Source organism: Phyllobates terribilis, unplaced genomic scaffold (genome assembly GCF_046119375.1).
Source record: "Phyllobates terribilis strain yellow unplaced genomic scaffold, ASM4611937v1 Scaffold_4__5_contigs__length_816908805, whole genome shotgun sequence".
NCBI lineage: Eukaryota > Metazoa > Chordata > Amphibia > Anura > Dendrobatidae > Phyllobates > Phyllobates terribilis.
This window is the reverse complement of record NW_027362764.1, coordinates 191206227-191223968: the sequence shown is the minus strand read 5'-3', so window position 1 is coordinate 191223968 and position 17742 is coordinate 191206227.

The following is a 17742-nucleotide window of genomic DNA, read 5'->3' as shown; positions in this document are numbered from 1 at the left end:
GCTATGACAAGGCTTTTTTGCTGCTGCTCTTAACCTGACGTAATTGCCTGTAGGAAAGAGTCCTCAATTTTCCCTTATCAGCACGCATACTTCTTGATTGCCAAGACACTTCATCCTGATCATCGCACAATGTTGATTGTAGTCATGCCTTGACCTAAACACTCCACAATTTGTTGCTTCTCAGCAGCCGACACATCCTTTTTCTTTCCCATTTTGGCAGAAAATGTAGGCTGCTTAATAATGTGGGACAGCCTTCTTAAGTAGTCTTGCCTTTCATTGGACACACCTGCCAAACTAATTAGCACAGGTGTCTGCAATTGCTTACAGTGATATAAAGAGCCCTGACACACATCACCATCAATGAGTTTAACTGACAAACAAAAAAATTCTTACCTTATCACTCCTAAGCACTTTTTGCATAATAATTTGGAACACAATGTACATGTGCTTTTCCACAAAACACCAGTGGTTCACGTAGTGAATCTTACAGTTCTAACTTGCCAACCATGGTCTGTATGGAGTTGTTCAATAAAGGGCCCAAAATTAAGATAACATAGACGGGAGAAGTCTCTATGAATAGGAATTCCTAAGTATTTGATACCCTTTGAGGGCCAGGCAAAGGGAAAGTTGGACTGGATGGAATCCTGTATGGATTTGGGGAGGGAGACATCGAGGGCCTCAGACTTCGCTGCATTGATTTTAAAATTTGACCATGTAACAAAGTGATCTATTTCAGCCATAACAGCAGGGATGGATATATGTGATTGAGTGATATATACTAGGACATCATCAGCAAATAGAGAGCACTTGTACTCGGTGCCTCCCACCTCAATCCACCTAATATTGGGTTTATGGCGAATTGATGAGAGCAGGTGCTCCGTCACTAGGATGTATAAGAGAGGGGACAGAGGACATCCCTGCCTTGTCCCATTGGTGATTATGAAAGGTAATGAAAATGTTCTGACGCGCCCCCTGGGCCTTGGGACACCCGGAGCCGGACTCTTTTTGGTAGATGCTGGTGGTTGTAGTCTCCGTGGCGGCGACCTGGTTCCGTGGCTCAGGGCGGTCAAACCAGTGGCGGAACTATTTATGTGGTTTTGATGTTTAAATGTCCGACTACGCCACCTGTGGATTGCGGTCAGAGTGAACCGCCGCTGCAGGGCAGACCGCTGAGGCTGGTGTTGTGGGTGCAGCAGAGCGTAGTATAACTCCCCACGGGAGGAGTATAGCCTCAGGGCAGTGTATGCGGAGGATGGGGGTGATGGTGCAGGGCAGTGTGTCACCCTGGCCTGGATGCCACAAGTATAATAAAGCTGTGTCTGAGAGCAAGGGGGAGGTTCTCTAGTCAGGGGAACATTAGCATGCAATACCTCCTGTCTCAGGCCAGTAGGGGGAGCAGGCTGCCCCTATAAAAGCTGGAACTGGGGGCAGGGTTAGAGAGAACTGGACGACCTGTCTCAGCACTGAGAGGTGTCCCAGAGCAGGGACAGACAGTTGTATGGCACCCTAAGAGGAAGTGTGGCAGTAGGAGAGCCACAAGCCAGAGACAAGAGTCGAAGTGAGCCTGTCTTGGCAGATAAAGAACTCAATTTACCAGACCTTGGTGTCTGAGGCTGTGAGGATTCCACGCCCTGCAGCAGATAACCAGTCTGCAGGGGACTGTATGTTCCTTGGCCTAAGAAGCCTGGAGGCCCTGCCACAACAGAAGGGACCAGAAAAGCCGTACCAGGCCGGGAGCAGAAAGGAACCCACGTTGCAAGCCATACAGGTGAGAATACACGGAGAGCTCGGAAACGTGGGCTGTTACCCTATAAGGAGGAGATAACCAGAAGGAGCGCAGAGAGCACGGTAGGCCTACACCCTCACCCTGACAAGGGCCAATTTCCCAATTGCTCTCAGACATCCAGGTCCCCTCCTAGCCGGGACTGTTTGTAGGTCAGTTACCTGTTCTAGTAAAGACCCTGGACTGCAACCTGTTGTCTGTGTGCTCCTTGCTCCTCCAGCACTAACGGTACTGGGACGCCCTACACCATCACCCCCATCTTCCACTATACTGCCCTGGGGCCGCACTCTTCCCGTGGGGAGTCACACCATCCCAGCTGCATACATCATCAGCCCGAGCGGTCTGCCTGGCAGCGGCGGTCCGCACTGACTGCAATCCACGGGTGGCGTAGTCGGACATACCAACAGCGCATCGCAGACTACCACCGGTCTGACCACCCTGAGCCACGGAACCGGGTTGCCACTACTACCCCCCATCGTTCCCTTTCGCCCGGATCCGAGTGCCCCACGGCTCAGGGAGCGAGTCAGCTTTGGCGTAGTCGGCAGGATTGTAACCAACCCGCCACAAACGGGTATTGCATATCTTAAAGAGACTGTACACGTACCTGAAAAGAGGTTTCCCACCATCCGGAGCCGTTTTCCCGCCATTTCCAGCCGTCTCCCGCCATCTTCCATCGGTTCCCGCCATCTTTAGCCGTTTTCCCGCCATCGGACGCCATCTTCAGGACACCGCGCGGGAAGAAGAGGGGCGTGGACGTCCAAACCGCGTGAGACCCAAAGCTCCGCCCCACGCACCGATGCTGCGCAAGGTCCTGGAAGGGAGAGAGAGTGACGCTGACGTCACCAGGACGCGACGCAAGGTCCTCGTCCGGAGCAGCACCAGCGGAACCGTGGCCTACAGAAGAGGATCGTCGGAAGGTAGGCCACGCTTAACTAGGTGGGAGGAAGATGTCGGACACAGAGGCGCCCACTACCACCAACGCGGCGGCAGCAGCGGTGATGCCATTTTCCCTGCCCTACATCCCTGGAGCGGCCTGGCTGCCTAAGTATTCGAGGGAGCTCCATGCCCTAACCGACTTTAAGGAAAGGCTGTACAGTTTGTTTCAAGTCTAGCCCCTGACAGAGGAACAGAAGGTCAGCATATTAACAGGGCAGTTAACTGGCGCAGCCCAAAGGGAGGTAAAATCATGGCCCACTGAGGAGAAAAGGACCGTGAAGGGTATTCTGGCCTGGCTGCGGGGTACCTTTGACACACGTACCTCCGCTGAAATTAAAATGAGGTTCTATGGATGTAAGCAGCGGGCACAGGACAGCATCAGAGACTATGCCCTAAATCTGCAGGAAGCCTTGAGGGCTATCCAACAAACTGACCCTGGCAGTGTGAAGGAAACGGATAAGCTACTAACAGAACAATTCATAGAAGGCCTGCTGTCTAGCGTCGACAGGGCCCAACTGCGCCTCATGTTCTTTCAGAACCCTGATCTGACCTTTGCCCAATTTAAGGACAGGGCCATAAGGGTGCTCCTTGAACCTGCAACCAGTGGCGCTATAAGCCCCCGGCGCCCTGCTCTCACCTACCACCAGGAGGCAGCGCCCTCCTCTGTGGACTCCGTGGGGCCTGATGCACAGGCCCTGAATCAAGCCCCGTCGAAAGATCTGCACCACCAAGTCCATGAGCTGACCAGGAGCGTCGCGGCGTTGACCAGGACCGTCCAGGCGTTACAAGTGGACCCGTCAAGACCCATCGAGTTGGCTTCAAGTCCGGAGGATGTCCCGTGGCGTCGACAGAGGAGGATCCCGTCGTTTCAAGGGAGGCCCACAGACCGCTGCGCAGAGGATGGACAGCCCATTTGCCGTCGATGCAACCAGCCCGGACACATTTCCAGGTACTAAAACCTACAAAAGACAAAAAATATATCTCATACCCTACCATCATTATATATAAATGTAAAGCAAAGTTGCATAATAAATATAGGGTACTTAGTGAACTATTTTTGATCAAAAAAAGTATACAAGCCGTCCCACCAGCGGCAAGGTGACCCTAAATTGGGACGGTACCTATACTGTCTATATTAAAAACCTTACTGTATATCAAAGTTGAAGTAATGCATATAAAAGGGTAGACAAATAGGACCGGGTCCCAACTCCAGACCACCTAGGCCCGTGGTAAGCTACATATATACTAATCAGCTCAACAAAGGGGATGCCACACCCTTAAATTGCACAGAATGCAAACAAGACAAAAAACCAAGCAATGTGAACGAAGGTCTAAGATGGCAGACATGCAAGAAATAGGAGCATGTTCACACTAGCAAAAAGAAGCAAAACCTACAAAAGACAAAAAATATATCTCATACCCTACCATCATTATATATAAATGTAAAGCAAAATTGCATAATAAATATAGGGTACTTAGTGAACTATTTTTGATCAAAAAAAGTATACAAGCCGTCCCACCAGCGGCAAGGTGACCCTAAATTGGGACGGTACCTATACTGTCTATATTAAAAACCTTACTGTATATCAAAGTTGAAGTAATGCATATAAAAGGGTAGACAAATAGGACCGGGTCCCAACTCCAGACCACCTAGGCCCGTGGTAAGCTACATATATACTAATCAGCTCAACAAAGGGGATGCCACACCCTTAAATTGCACAGAATGCAAACAAGACAAAAAACCAAGCAATGTGAACTGAGGTCTAAGATGGCAGACATGCAAGGAATAGGAGCATGTTCACACTAGCAAAAAGAAGCAAAACCTACAAAAGACAAAAAATATATCTCATACCCTACCATCATTATATATAAATGTAAAGCAAAGTTGCATAATAAATATAGGGTACTTAGTGAACTATTTTTGATCAAAAAAAGTATACAAGCCGTCCCACCAGCGGCAAGGTGACCCTAAATTGGGACGGTACCTATACTGTCTATATTAAAAACCTTACTGTATATCAAAGTTGAAGTAATGCATATAAAAGGGTAGACAAATAGGACCGGGTCCCAACTCCAGACCACCTAGGCCCGTGGTAAGCTACATATATACTAATCAGCTCAACAAAGGGGATGCCACACCCTTAAATTGCACAGAATGCAAACAAGACAAAAAGCCAAGCAATGTGAACTGAGGTCTAAGATGGCAGACATGCAAGAAATAGGAGCATGTTCACACTAGCAAAAAGAAGCAAAACCTACAAAAGACAAAAAATATATCTCATACCCTACCATCATTATATATAAATGTAAAGCAAAGTTGCATAATAAATATAGGGTACTTAGTGAACTATTTTTGATCAAAAAAAGTATACAAGCTGTCCCACCAGCGGCAAGGTGACCCTAAATTGGGACGGTACCTATACTGTCTATATTAAAAACCTTACTGTATATCAAAGTTGAAGTAATGCATATAAAAGGGTAGACAAATAGGACCGGGTCCCAACTCCAGACCACCTAGGCCCGTGGTAAGCTACATATATACTAATCAGCTCAACAAAGGGGATGCCACACCCTTAAATTGCACAGAATGTAAACAAGACAAAAAACCAAGCAATGTGAACTGAGGTCTAAGATGGCAGACATGCAAGAAATAGGAGCATGTTCACACTAGCAAAAAGAAGCAAAACCTACAAAAGACAAAAAATATATCTCATACCCTACCATCATTATATATAAATGTAAAGCAAAGTTGCATAATAAATATAGGGTACTTAGTGAACTATTTTTGATCAAAAAAAGTATACAAGCCGTCCCACCAGCGGCAAGGTGACCCTAAATTGGGACGGTACCTATACTGTCTATATTAAAAACCTTACTGTATATCAAAGTTGAAGTAATGCATATAAAAGGGTAGACAAATAGGACCGGGTCCCAACTCCAGACCACCTAGGCCCGTGGTAAGCTACATACATACATTTCCAGGTACTGTAGTTTAAACGGGTCCAACCTGGGGCAGAGGGCCAACCCCCAGGCATAAGATCACCAGGCCCTTATAATTGGCGTGATAAGTACGTTGGGGGGCGCTCGGTTTTACTCGTGGTGCTGGACGGTATCCCCATGAGCGCCTTGCTGGATACTGGGTCGCAAGTAACTACTATCCCTTATGTACTTTTTAAGCAGTATTGGACGGATGCTGATATAACACGGTATCCAGACAGTGACTTGAGCATCATCGCCAGTAATGGCTTGCCCGTGCCGCAGATGGGGTTCAAGGAGATGACCATTAAAATTGTTAAAGTTGAACTACCAGCACAGGGAGTAATTATTGTGGACATTGACCGTCGTGAAAGTCACCCTAAAATAACTGTGGGTACTAACGTGATTGAAAATTGTCTTTCAGAGGTGATTGTAATTCTACAACAGGTGGCGGTGAATGCTAGTTCCAGCCAACAGAGAGTCCTCAACAAGGAGATAAAAGCCCTGATGAGACGGCAGCAGGTAGAACTGTCTTGTGGTGAGATCGGTAGCGTAAGACTGAGTGACCCATTCCCCATTTCCATGCCTCCCAAAAGTGAAATGATGATCTGGTGTCGGACTGCAATCGGGTTGAGAGGTAGAGACTACCAAGCCATGGTAGAACCCGTGTACTCAGACAGCAGGCCCACCATTTTGACAGCCCGGGAGGTGGTTGATGTCCGTCATGGGAGGGTGCCCGTTCGCATTCTCAACATTGGGGAGAGGGAGGTACACTTACCCAGGTACGCTACACTTGCCAAACTGTTTGTTGTCGAACACAAAGCTATCAGGGCCGTGGAGCCTTTGCCTCCATCTCCACAGGCGGAGGGTAATGGCTCCCAGAAACAAAAGGAGGACTTGTGCCAGAAACTCCATGTGGGTGCTGACTCCACTCCCCTGCACCAAAAACAAGGAGACTACCGGGTGGTCCAGGAGTACGAGAGAATTTTTAGTAAGCACCCGCTAGACTTCGGCAGAGTAAAAGGGATAGAACACCATATCCCCACGGGGAGCCACCCACCAATAAAAGAGAGACACAGGCCTGTAGCCCCTGCACATTATCAGAGCGCCAAGGGTATGCTGAGGGAAATGAAAGAAGCTGGGGTCATTAGAGATAGCTGTAGTCCCTGGGCAGCCCCCTTGGTTCTGGTAAAAAAGAAAGACGGCACCATGAGAATGTGCATGGACTATAGACAAATCAACCATATCACCCACAAAGACGCATATCCGCTGCCTAGAATAGAGGAGTCTTTAGCCGCACTAAAATCAGCTAACTTCTTTTCTACTTTGGACCTTACTAGCAAGTACTGGCAGGTTCCTGTGGCAAAGGCTGACAAGGAGAAGACCGCCTTCACCACCCCGATGGGACTGAGCGAGTTCAACTGTATGCCCTTGGGGCTCTGCAACGCACCAGGGACCTTCCAGAGGCTGATGGAATGCTGTCTAGGGCACCGAAACTTCTAGACGGTCCTCCTTTACCTGGACGACGTGATCGTCTATTCGAAGACTTACGAGGACCATCTAAAGCACCTGGCCAAGGTGTTCGAAGCCCTGGCAGGCTATGGCCTGAAGGTGAAACCATCAAAGTGTCACCTGTTGAAACCGAAGGTCCAGTACCTAGGGCACGTGGTAAGTGCGGAAGGAGTAGCCTCCGTCCCTGACAAGGTCACGGCAATCAAGAGCTGGCCAAGCCCTTCGAACATTAAGGAAGTGAGGCAATTCCTCGGGTTGGTAGGCTACTACTGAAGGTTCATCCCCAGGTTCACTAAGATGGCAGCTCCTATGCAGGACCTCCTGATAGGACAGTCTAAGTCCAGAAGCCAAAAGCCACCCTTCAAGTGGGATAAACCGGAAGAGGAGTCCTTCCGCCAGTTGAAGATGGTCCTCACAGGGGATGAGATCCTGGCCTACCCTGATTATGGCCAGCCTTTTATTCTCCACACAGACGCCAGTAATGTGGGACTGGGAGCCGAGCTGTCACAAAACCAACAGGGCAGAGAAAGGGTGATCGCGTATGCCAGCCGGAAGCTGAGGCCCACCGAGAGGAACCCGGAGAATTACAGCTCCTTCAAGCTAGAATTCTTAGCGGTGGTGTGGGCCATAATGGAATGCTTCAAGCATTACCTGGCCTCCGCAAAGTTCACTGTGTACACGGACAACAACCCGTTAGCACACCTAGACAGTGCAAGACTTGGTGCCCTGGAACAGCGGTGGATGGCCCGTCTCTACAATTATGACTTCGTGATCAAGCACCGGGCGGGCAAAACCAATGCCAACGCTGACGCCCTATCGAGAATGCCTCACTTACCTGAAGGTGATGAAGACCCAGAAGAGCTGGAGGAGGAAGAACTCCCCGCGTTTCACCGGTACGGAGCCACTCAATACTCCCACCGCGTGAAGGAGGAAGATTTAACCACTGTTATGATCAATCCCCTACCTCACCACAGCTGGGCCAAGACCAAAGATAGTGACCCTGCAATCCGCCTGGTGAAAGATCTGCTGACCCGGGAAGACGCCCGCTTAGATCCGGATGCCCCAGAGGAAGCCAAGCACCTATGGAAAGAGAAGAGCAAGCTGTTCCTCTATGAAGGCAAGCTGTGCAGAAGACTTGTCAACCACCGGACACACGAGCTGACCTGGCAAGTCGTGGTCCCAAGGCGGGATGCAGCTATGGTCCTGGGGGCTTACCATGACAGAGCGGGGCACTTTGGTTGGAAGAAATTGGAGTTCCTGCTAAGAGGACGGTTCTTTTGGGTCGGCATGAGAGGAGCTGTAGAAAAATGGTGCAGAGATTGTGGCCCTTGTAACCTAAGGAGGAAGGACCGCACCAGACAGAAGACACCCTTGAGGCCCATCGTCACCACGCAGCCTCTTGAGCTGGTAGCTCTGGACCACGTCAAATTGGCTCCAAGCCAGTCAGGATACATCTACTCCCTGACAATCGTGGACCACTATTCCCGTTTTCTAGTGGTGGTCCCGGTAAAGGACTTGACAGCCCAAACAGCGGCCAGAGCCTTCCAGCAATACTTCTGCCGTCCACACGGGTATCCGGAACAGGTCCTGACAGACCAGGGTCCAGCGTTCAAGGCTGAAATCTTCCAAGAGTTCTGCAACCTCTATGGCTGTAAGAAGATTCAGACAACGCCTTACCACCCACAAACCAACGGGATGTGTGAGAAAATGAACAATATAGTCATTGATCTCCTGAAGACGTTGCCCCGGGAGGAACGCAGCCTGTGGCCAGAAAAACTGCCGGACCTGGTAGACTTATACAATCATATCCCGGTGAATGCTACAAACTGCACCCCAGCTTACCTGATGCGAGCCAGACCAGGTAAGCTGCCCGTAGACCTGGAGATGGGAGTCCTGACGCCTGAGGACACCTCCCCAGATGCGGACTGTGATACGGAAAGGCAACTGCAGTACAAGAAAGTACAGGAGAGTGTGGAAAGGAGCCTGGCCCAGGTGAGAGAAAGGCAAGAAAGACTCTTCAACCAACACGCCCCTGCTGGTCCCCTAGAACCTGGTGAGCAGGTCCTGAAGCGAAAGAGAAGGCTACATAAGTTGGACGACCAGTGGGAAAGGGAACCCTACACCGTACTGCAGTCTGATCACGACAACCCGAAGGTGTGCGTGATCACCAAGGACGGAGGAGAAACCACTAGTACCGTCTCCAGAGACCACCTCAAAAGATGCCCCGAGCAACTCCGTAGCGCAGAAGAGGATCAGAGTGACCTTGAACCCGCAGAGGACAAGGAAGAAATGATCAGCACCATTCTCGGAGAGTTCCCTCAGTCCTGGACTCGAATAAATGATGCCATAGTGGTACCCGTCCTGCATTTCCTGCAACCGGCACAGCAACAACCAACACCAGAGCCGGAAGGTGAAGAGGAGCAAGCGGTTCCAGAGGCAGAAGAGCCTGTACCAGCAGCCCAGTAGAGTCAACCCTCTGCTGACAGTGAGCCTGCCATGCCTGTGGTAAGCCAAAGGACCCGCAGACAGCTGCCTGCCCTACCTATAAGTCCAGCTGGTAGCTGTACCCCTAACGCTAGTGGGGAAAGCCAAGTCGGTCCACCACCTGACAGTGGGTTAAGGAGATCAACCAGGAGCACAAAGGGGCAGATACCCGCTCGCTGGAGAATATAGGATGCACTAAAATTGTAAATAACCCTGTTACCAAATGTTGAAATGTTTGCCAAGTTACCTGCATGATTATTAATAGTGTATTTCAGTTTCTTACAGTTACCGTAAGGACTCAAAGGTTATGGACTTTTTATAACCGGGACCTTGTATGGACTGCGTTCGGAGCCTGACCAAGGAATGAACTAAGACTGTAAAGGACTTGGGGTAGGACAGACCCCCACCTGGTTAAGGCTCCCCGTTGTGCTGGTGATATGGACACCCAGTCACAGACCACACTGTGCCCTTAAGAACTCAACCTGTGCGTCGTTTGTCTACTAATGTTTTATAGTCATGTATATTATCTTTGTTTACTGTTTAGTCCCGGAGTACTAAATTCTACTAGGGGGGGATGTGTCACCCTGGCCTGGATGCCACAAGTATAATAAAGCTGTGTCTGAGAGCAAGGGGGAGGTTCTCTAGTCAGGGGAACATTAGCATGCAATACCTCCTGTCTCAGGCCAGTAGGGGGAGCAGGCTGCCCCTATAAAAGCTGGAACTGGGGGCAGGGTTAGAGAGAACTGGACGACCTGTCTCAGCACTGAGAGGTGTCCCAGAGCAGAGACAGACAGTTGTATTGCACCCTAAGAGGAAGTGTGGCAGTAGGAGAGCCACAAGCCAGAGACAAGAGGCGAAGTGAGCCTGTCTTGGCAGATAAAGAACTCAATTTACCAGACTTTGGTGTCTGAGGCTGTGAGGATTCCACGCCCTGCAGCAGATAACCAGTCCGCATGGGACTGTATGTTCCTTGGCCTAAGAAGCCTGGAGGCCCTGCCACAACAGAAGGGACCAGAAAAGCCGTACCAGGCTGGGAGCAGAAAGGAACCCACGTTGCAGGCCATACAGGCGAGAATGCACGGAGAGCTTGGAAACGTGGGCTGTTACCCTATAAGGAGGAGATAGCCAGAAGGAGCGCAGAGAGCACGGTAGGCCTACACCATCACCCTGACAAGGGCCAATTTCCCAATTGCTCTCAGACATCCAGGTCCTCTCCTAGCCGGGACTGTTTGTGGGTCAGTTACCTGTTCTAGTAAAGACCCTGGACTGCAACCTGTTGTCTGTGTGCTCCTTGCTCCTCCAGCACTAACAGTACTGGGACACCCTATCACCCCCATCTTCCACTATACTGCCCTGGGGCCGCACTCTTCCCGTGGGGAGTCACACCATCCCAGCTGCATACATCATCAGCCCCAGCAGTCTGCCTGGCAGCGGCGGTCCGCACTGACCGCAATCCACGGGTGGCGTAGTCGGACATACCAACAGCGCATCGCAGACTACCACCGGTCTGACCACCCTGAGCCACGGAACCAGGTTGCCACTACTACCCCCCCATCGTTCCCTATCGCCCGGATCCGAGTGCCCCACGGCCCAGGGGGCGAGTCAGCAGCAGCAGTAACAACACGGAGTCAGTGATGCAGTCCAGGGTCTTTACTCACAGTTCTTATTATCCAGACCACTTCTGCAGGTAACAGCTGCCCACGTCGTACTGTGCTCACCAGGTGAGGGGCTCCGACAACTCCCAGATAACTTTGGAGCGCTTCACAGGACCCTCTTTGTGTGTCATTTGTTTGGCCTTTCTTACCAACACTTCTGTCCGGCTGCCTCGGGCCTCCTCTTGGTAAACTTAGCGCCAGTTTCCCTGACCCTATGTGGTGCCTTCCTAGCAGGTGTAGCGAGGGGCTGCGCCACATAAAATGTCACAGCCTACGGGTTGTAGCTGAGGGTCATTTCCCGCCTCCACTAGTTTCGGGGACCGGTCTCCCCCTTTGGCCTGACCTCTCCAAGCAGGTGGATTCGGGCGTGCGGTGGCGACTCGCCCGTCCGCACCCCTGGGATCCCTTCATTCCTCATTCCTGGAGCCTTCTCCGCTTCTCTTCCTTCCTTCTCCCTCTTCCAGGCCTGAACCTCTGTTACTAGACCCGCCTCCGGAGCAGAGCTCATGCAGGGCCCCTGCTCCCTGTCACTTCTGCTCAGACTTCTCTGCATTGAACTAAGATGGTGCCCACCTTTTATACTCCCTTCTCAATGCTTCCTTCCTGCTCCTGCACTACAGGGTTCCCCTTCCTCAGTGATCCCTCCCCCCACTCCAGCCAGGGACAGGGACTGTCGTGCCCATCTCAGGGGCATATTGGTTGCCCTGCCCCATGGCAATGTGGTGTAATACATGCAGGTGTCAGGGTCCTGATCCACACTCCATCCTTACCTGAGAGTGAGATATCACACCTCTGGGTGAGGTGCAATACCTCTGTAGCAACCGAGCCCTCGGGGTGCTACAGTTCCATTTATCTTCAGCCTAGGTGACGTATTGCGATACAGGGCCGTGATTTTGGCTATAAAAGGGTCCCCTAGACCCCATACCCCAAGCTTTTTAAGAGAATAATATATGGCGTGCCAGGAGACTCTATGGAATGCTTTCTCAGCATCCAACGAGAGTATCTAATTACAAATTTTTAACTGCATCTAGCCCAGGAAATACTTTGTGCCTAGTAGCAGTGTCTGCTAGTCAGCGGATTATCCCAGCTGTTAAGCAAGCTACACCACCTGTAGTTTGGACACTTAATTTTTTCAAAGGAAATGCTTCGGGACCCCGGGATACTCAGTGAAGAGCATCAGGAGGCACCCCAAGGCATAGGGGCTGGGACTGGCGGTAGGACGCCTTGCGGTGGACCGCCGAGCTCGATCCTTATAAAAGCTTTTTAACTGCAGCAGCTTTAGTGGACGCTACTGGAGCTGGAATTACGCGGCTGCTGGCATGAGACTTGCCCTCCAATAGATCCTTGTAAAAGGATTTAAAGTGTATTCATTCAAATTAGAGAGACAATTTAAATTAAAAAGCTTAGACCTGCCTCCACCACAGGGGGGCTCGCTCGACCCACCAGCGGACAGGCACCAGTATTGGGAGAGGGGGGCTGGCCGTCAGGGTCCACCGCAGCTCTGGCACAAACCCGGCGACACGGAGGTCGCACGGGCAGGAACGGACTGGCCGTATCGGCTTCTCACTTTTTGGGTTTTAGAAGGGCATGACATGCCTATATCTGTGTCTTCCCCTCCTTTTACTCCTCCACCTCTTTTCTTTTCGCATGACTATATGTACTTGTCACTTTTCCATGTGTTAGTTATGTCTTCTGAGCAGTTTGTCAGCTTTTGGACACCTTTGAAGGTGTTTTCTATGTGTTTCTATGTGTTTTTGTTTGCCTGCCATTGGTTTTAACGGTGTTCGACGGACAGTTCGACGAACAGTTCGGCGAACACACGGGTGTTCGACGAACCAAACCGAACTCGAACACTGCGGGGGTGGCTCAACACTAGTGAAGAGGTCCTAAAAAGGAAAAGGTGATGAATGCACTCTAGTATAGGTCATTGGTTTTGTGCTTACTACCTAATGTTTCACAATTCCCATAAGTGACAGAGGGGAGAGTTACCATACCTCCCAACGCTTGAAGAACAGAAAGAGGGACAGATTACGTGGCGTGCTATGTGCATCATGGCAAATTTTGGCCACTCCCTTGGTCACACCCCAATCTACACCCATTTACCATTCTTCCCCGGCAGGAGGAGATGTCAGAGGGCGGTGATAGTGAGGGACATTCAGCAGACATCTGGAACTGGAAGACGTAGATGCAAATCCGGGACAGTCCACCATATCCGGGACAGTTGGGACTAGAGATGAGCGGATGGATACACGGGTCTCTGGTCCAACATCTAGATCAGTGGTACCGGGCGGCTGGACGAGAGGCTGCGAATTTCTTACCTTCCAGCATCCCCGACGCAGCTTCTGATTAGCCAGGGCTGGCACAATGTCATCTGTGCGTCCTGCTCATCTCTAGCTGGATCTGTGGATTATTTTTTGTTCCTTAATTCACAGTCGGAGCCACCAGAACTTTCTCATCTTTATGTAGTTCCACTAGATGACATCTTGCTTTTTTGTGTCTGTAAGGCTGTGTTCACACATTGCAGAAATACTGTGTTTTTTGTTTTCTGGAAATGTCCGCACCAAACTACACAATAACAATCTTCTCCCCCGTATTTGATGCGTTTTTAGTGCAGATGTGAAGTTGCATTTTTAATGTGCTTTTCATAGTACAGAAAAGCTTTGATTCTGCACTTAAAAAATTATCTGCAGTTTTTTCCAGGCTTTTTTTAGGCTCCACATTGAAGCATCTAGAGAGAAAAAAGCACCCAAACCTCACAGCTCAGCAGCGTCCTTGGGCGCATAGCAGATACCTTTTTTGTTAAAGTAGTTTTTATTAAAAGGGTTTTCCCACGAATGAAAGTTAATTTTAATCAATAGATCTTGGAATAATAATAACTTCCACAATTGGATGTGTGTAAATAAAATGTTCCTGTGCTGAGATAATCTTATAAATGTTCCCCTGTGTAATGTTTGTGTCTGACTGTGCAGGAACATGGTCTGATCATACCATAGCTCCTGGGCAGGGGAGGACGCAAAAGAGTATGCTGACATTACAGCAGGGGATTACAGCTATTCTTTTTGTGAGGTAAAACATTTACCTACTTGTTTTTAAACAATGTTTTACTTCAAAGAAAGAATCAGCTGTGATCCCCTGCTGTAATGTCTGTATACTCTGCTGCCTCCTCCCCTGCCCAGGTATGATCAGACCGTATTCCTGCAGTAAGACACAGCCATTACACAGTACACAGCAGCGGCACATATATAAGATTATCTCAGCACAGGAACATTTTATTTACATACATCCATTTGTGGAACTTATTATCGTTCCAAGATCTATTGATTAAAATTAACTTTTGTTCTTGGGAAAACCCATTTAAGGATTTTTTTACATACATGGGATAAAGAAAAAGAGGGGGAGACATATTATAAATACACATTAATATACAACCCCTGGCAAAAATTATGGAATCACCGGGCTCGGAGGATGTTCATTCAGTTGTTTAATGTTGTTGAAAAAAAGCAGATCACAGACATGGCACAAAACTAAAGTTATTTCAAATGGCAACTTTAGAGCTTTAAGAAACACTAAAAGAAATCAAGATTAAAAATGTGGTACTCTGTAAGGGTAATTTTTTTCAGGCCAAACAGAGGGAAAAAATTATGGAATCACTCAATTCTGAGGAAAAAAAATATGGAATCACCCTGTAAATTTTCATTTACAAAACTAACACCTTCATAAAATTAGATCTGCTCGATAGTCTGCATCTAAAAAGGAGTGATCACACCTTGGAGAGGTGTTGCACCAAGTGGACTGACATGAATTATGGCTCCAACACGAGAGACGTCAATTGAAACAAAGGAGAGGATTATCAAACTCGTAAAAGAAGGTAAATCATCACGCAAAGTTGCAAAAGATGTTGGTTGTTCACAGTAAGCTGTGTCTAAAATCTGGACCAAATGCAAACAACATGGGAAGGTTGTTAAAGGCAAACATACTGGTAGACCAAGGAAGACATCAAAGCGTCAAGACCTGAAAATTAAAGCAATATGTCTCCAAAACAGGAAATGCACAACAAAACAAATGAGGAACGAATGGGAGGAAACTGAAGTCAATGTCTGTCACCAGACTGTAAGAAACCGCCTAAAGGAAATGGGATTTACATACAGAAAAGCTAAACATAAGCCATCATTAACACCTAAATAGAAAAAAACAAGGTTACAATGGGCTAAGGAAAGATGATAATGCATCCTGCCATAGAGAAAAAACTGTGAAAACATTCCTTGAAAGAAGACACATAAGATCAATGTCATGGCCTGCAAATAGTCCGGATCTCAATCCAATCGAAAATCTTTAGTGCAAGTTGAAGAAAATGGTCCATGACAAGGCTCCAACCTGCAAAGCTCACAGACTAACGAGCAGATCTAATCTGATGCAGGTGTTAGCTTTGGAAATGAAAATTTACAGGGTGATTCCATAATTTTTTCCTCAGAATTGAGCGATTCCATAATTTTTTCCCTCTGCTTGGTCTGAAAAAAATTACCCTTACTGAGTACCACATTTTTTATCTTGTTTTCTTTTAGTGTTTCTTAAAGCTCTAAAGTTGCCATATGAAATTACTTTAGTTTTGTGCCATGTCTGTGATCTGCTTTTTTTCAACAACATTAAACAACTGAATGAACATCCTCCGAGCCTGGTGATTCCATAATTTTTGCCAGGGTTTGCATATTCAAGTAGATAAATACTAACTTTTACATATTATAAAATACTGTTAAGTGAATTCTAATAGTGGATGCAGTTTTCACGAAATCCATTTTGCTTGGACAGTTAAACACAGCAGAATTTTTGTGCAAAAAAATCAGCAGAAAATATGCATCATTTACGCTGTATGTGAACACTGTCTAAATTTCAAAGCAAAGTGAATGTGATTCCATGAAATCTCCACTCTCTGTGGTCTGAAGACGCTGCTGAACTCTGTGGTTTTGGTGCATTCTTTCTATAAGCCTCTTCTGAAAAAATTGCATGAAGAAAAAAACGCTGTTGCATTTTTAAGAGCAGAATCAAAGCTTTTCTGTACTACTAAAATGCATTAAAAACTCTGCTTCGTATCTGCCCCAAAATCACATGAAATAAGGGGAAAATGCTTAAAAGAAAAGCAGGAAACACACAATAATCACATAAGAAAAAAGTAACAGAAAGAACGCAGTATTTACGCTAAATGTGAACACGGCCTCAGTATTACAGTTTTATTGCTTTCTTTTATGGGTTTAAAGGAGAAAAATATCAATGACGTCATTTTTTTTACATCATTTACCGATTCTCGTAAACCATCTGATCGCTGTGTTGTGCGGGTTGTTACGATTACAGGGATACCAAATATGTCCATGTTATTTGCTGATTTGTGATGTTTATTATTTTTAAAAAAAAACACATTAAAATTGACAATATTTTTTTCATTATCAAGTGTTTTTCATTATTATTTTTTTGCAATTATAGGATGAAAAAATCTCTTATTCTCCCTCTAGAATACAGAAACATACATGGTACGCAGCAGTGTATTTCCATCATCTGCCTGTAGTCAGAGGCTGCAATAGAGATCAAGTACCCAAAAGTCTCCCAGTAACATCATTATTAGTGATGGGCGAGCACTAAAATGCTCGGGTGCTCGATGCTCGGGTCGAGCACATTGGAATACTCGGGTGCTCGACCCGAGCAACGAGCCCAATGTAAATCTATGGGAAACTCGAGCATGTTTCAGGCTGCCCCCCCAGCGGTCTGCAGAGGGCCTAAAAATTGCCCAAATCGATGGGAACAGTGCTCAAATGGCATGGGAACAGCATAGGGAAGACCCCTGGAAGCATTTCTGACCCCCAGGTCACTGCTGTCAACAATGTTTTCAGAGGTATTACACAACTTTTACAGACTCACAATAAAACATACAAAAACAAACCCAAAATGGATTTTCCTGGGAAATATATTAAGGAACATCCTTTCCAGGGTAATTACTTGTATATAAGGCAAAATAAATAACCAAAAACAAAATTACTCCTCCACACCTTGGGCTATGTTCACACTTAGCAATTTTGATGCATTTTTGCACTTTTGTATTGCTTTCAACCATGACAAATGTATTCACCGGGAAATGTCATTTTAACATTTTAAAACCTTATCTGGCTATGTGGTGTGTGAGACATGATCAGACACATCCTGTTTCATTTATGAAGGAGGGACTCTGAGAGTCACAAGGCCTATTTTTAAAGGGCCATCAGATGGCATTTACTATTTTTAAAGGGCCATCAGACGGCATTTACTATTCTTAGAGAGCCAACAGCCGGCTATGCTTTATTGTTCCCATTACTAAAGAGTGAGTCTCCTATACTGTTATTGCGTATGTAGTGAGTGGCAGGGCTGCCCAAA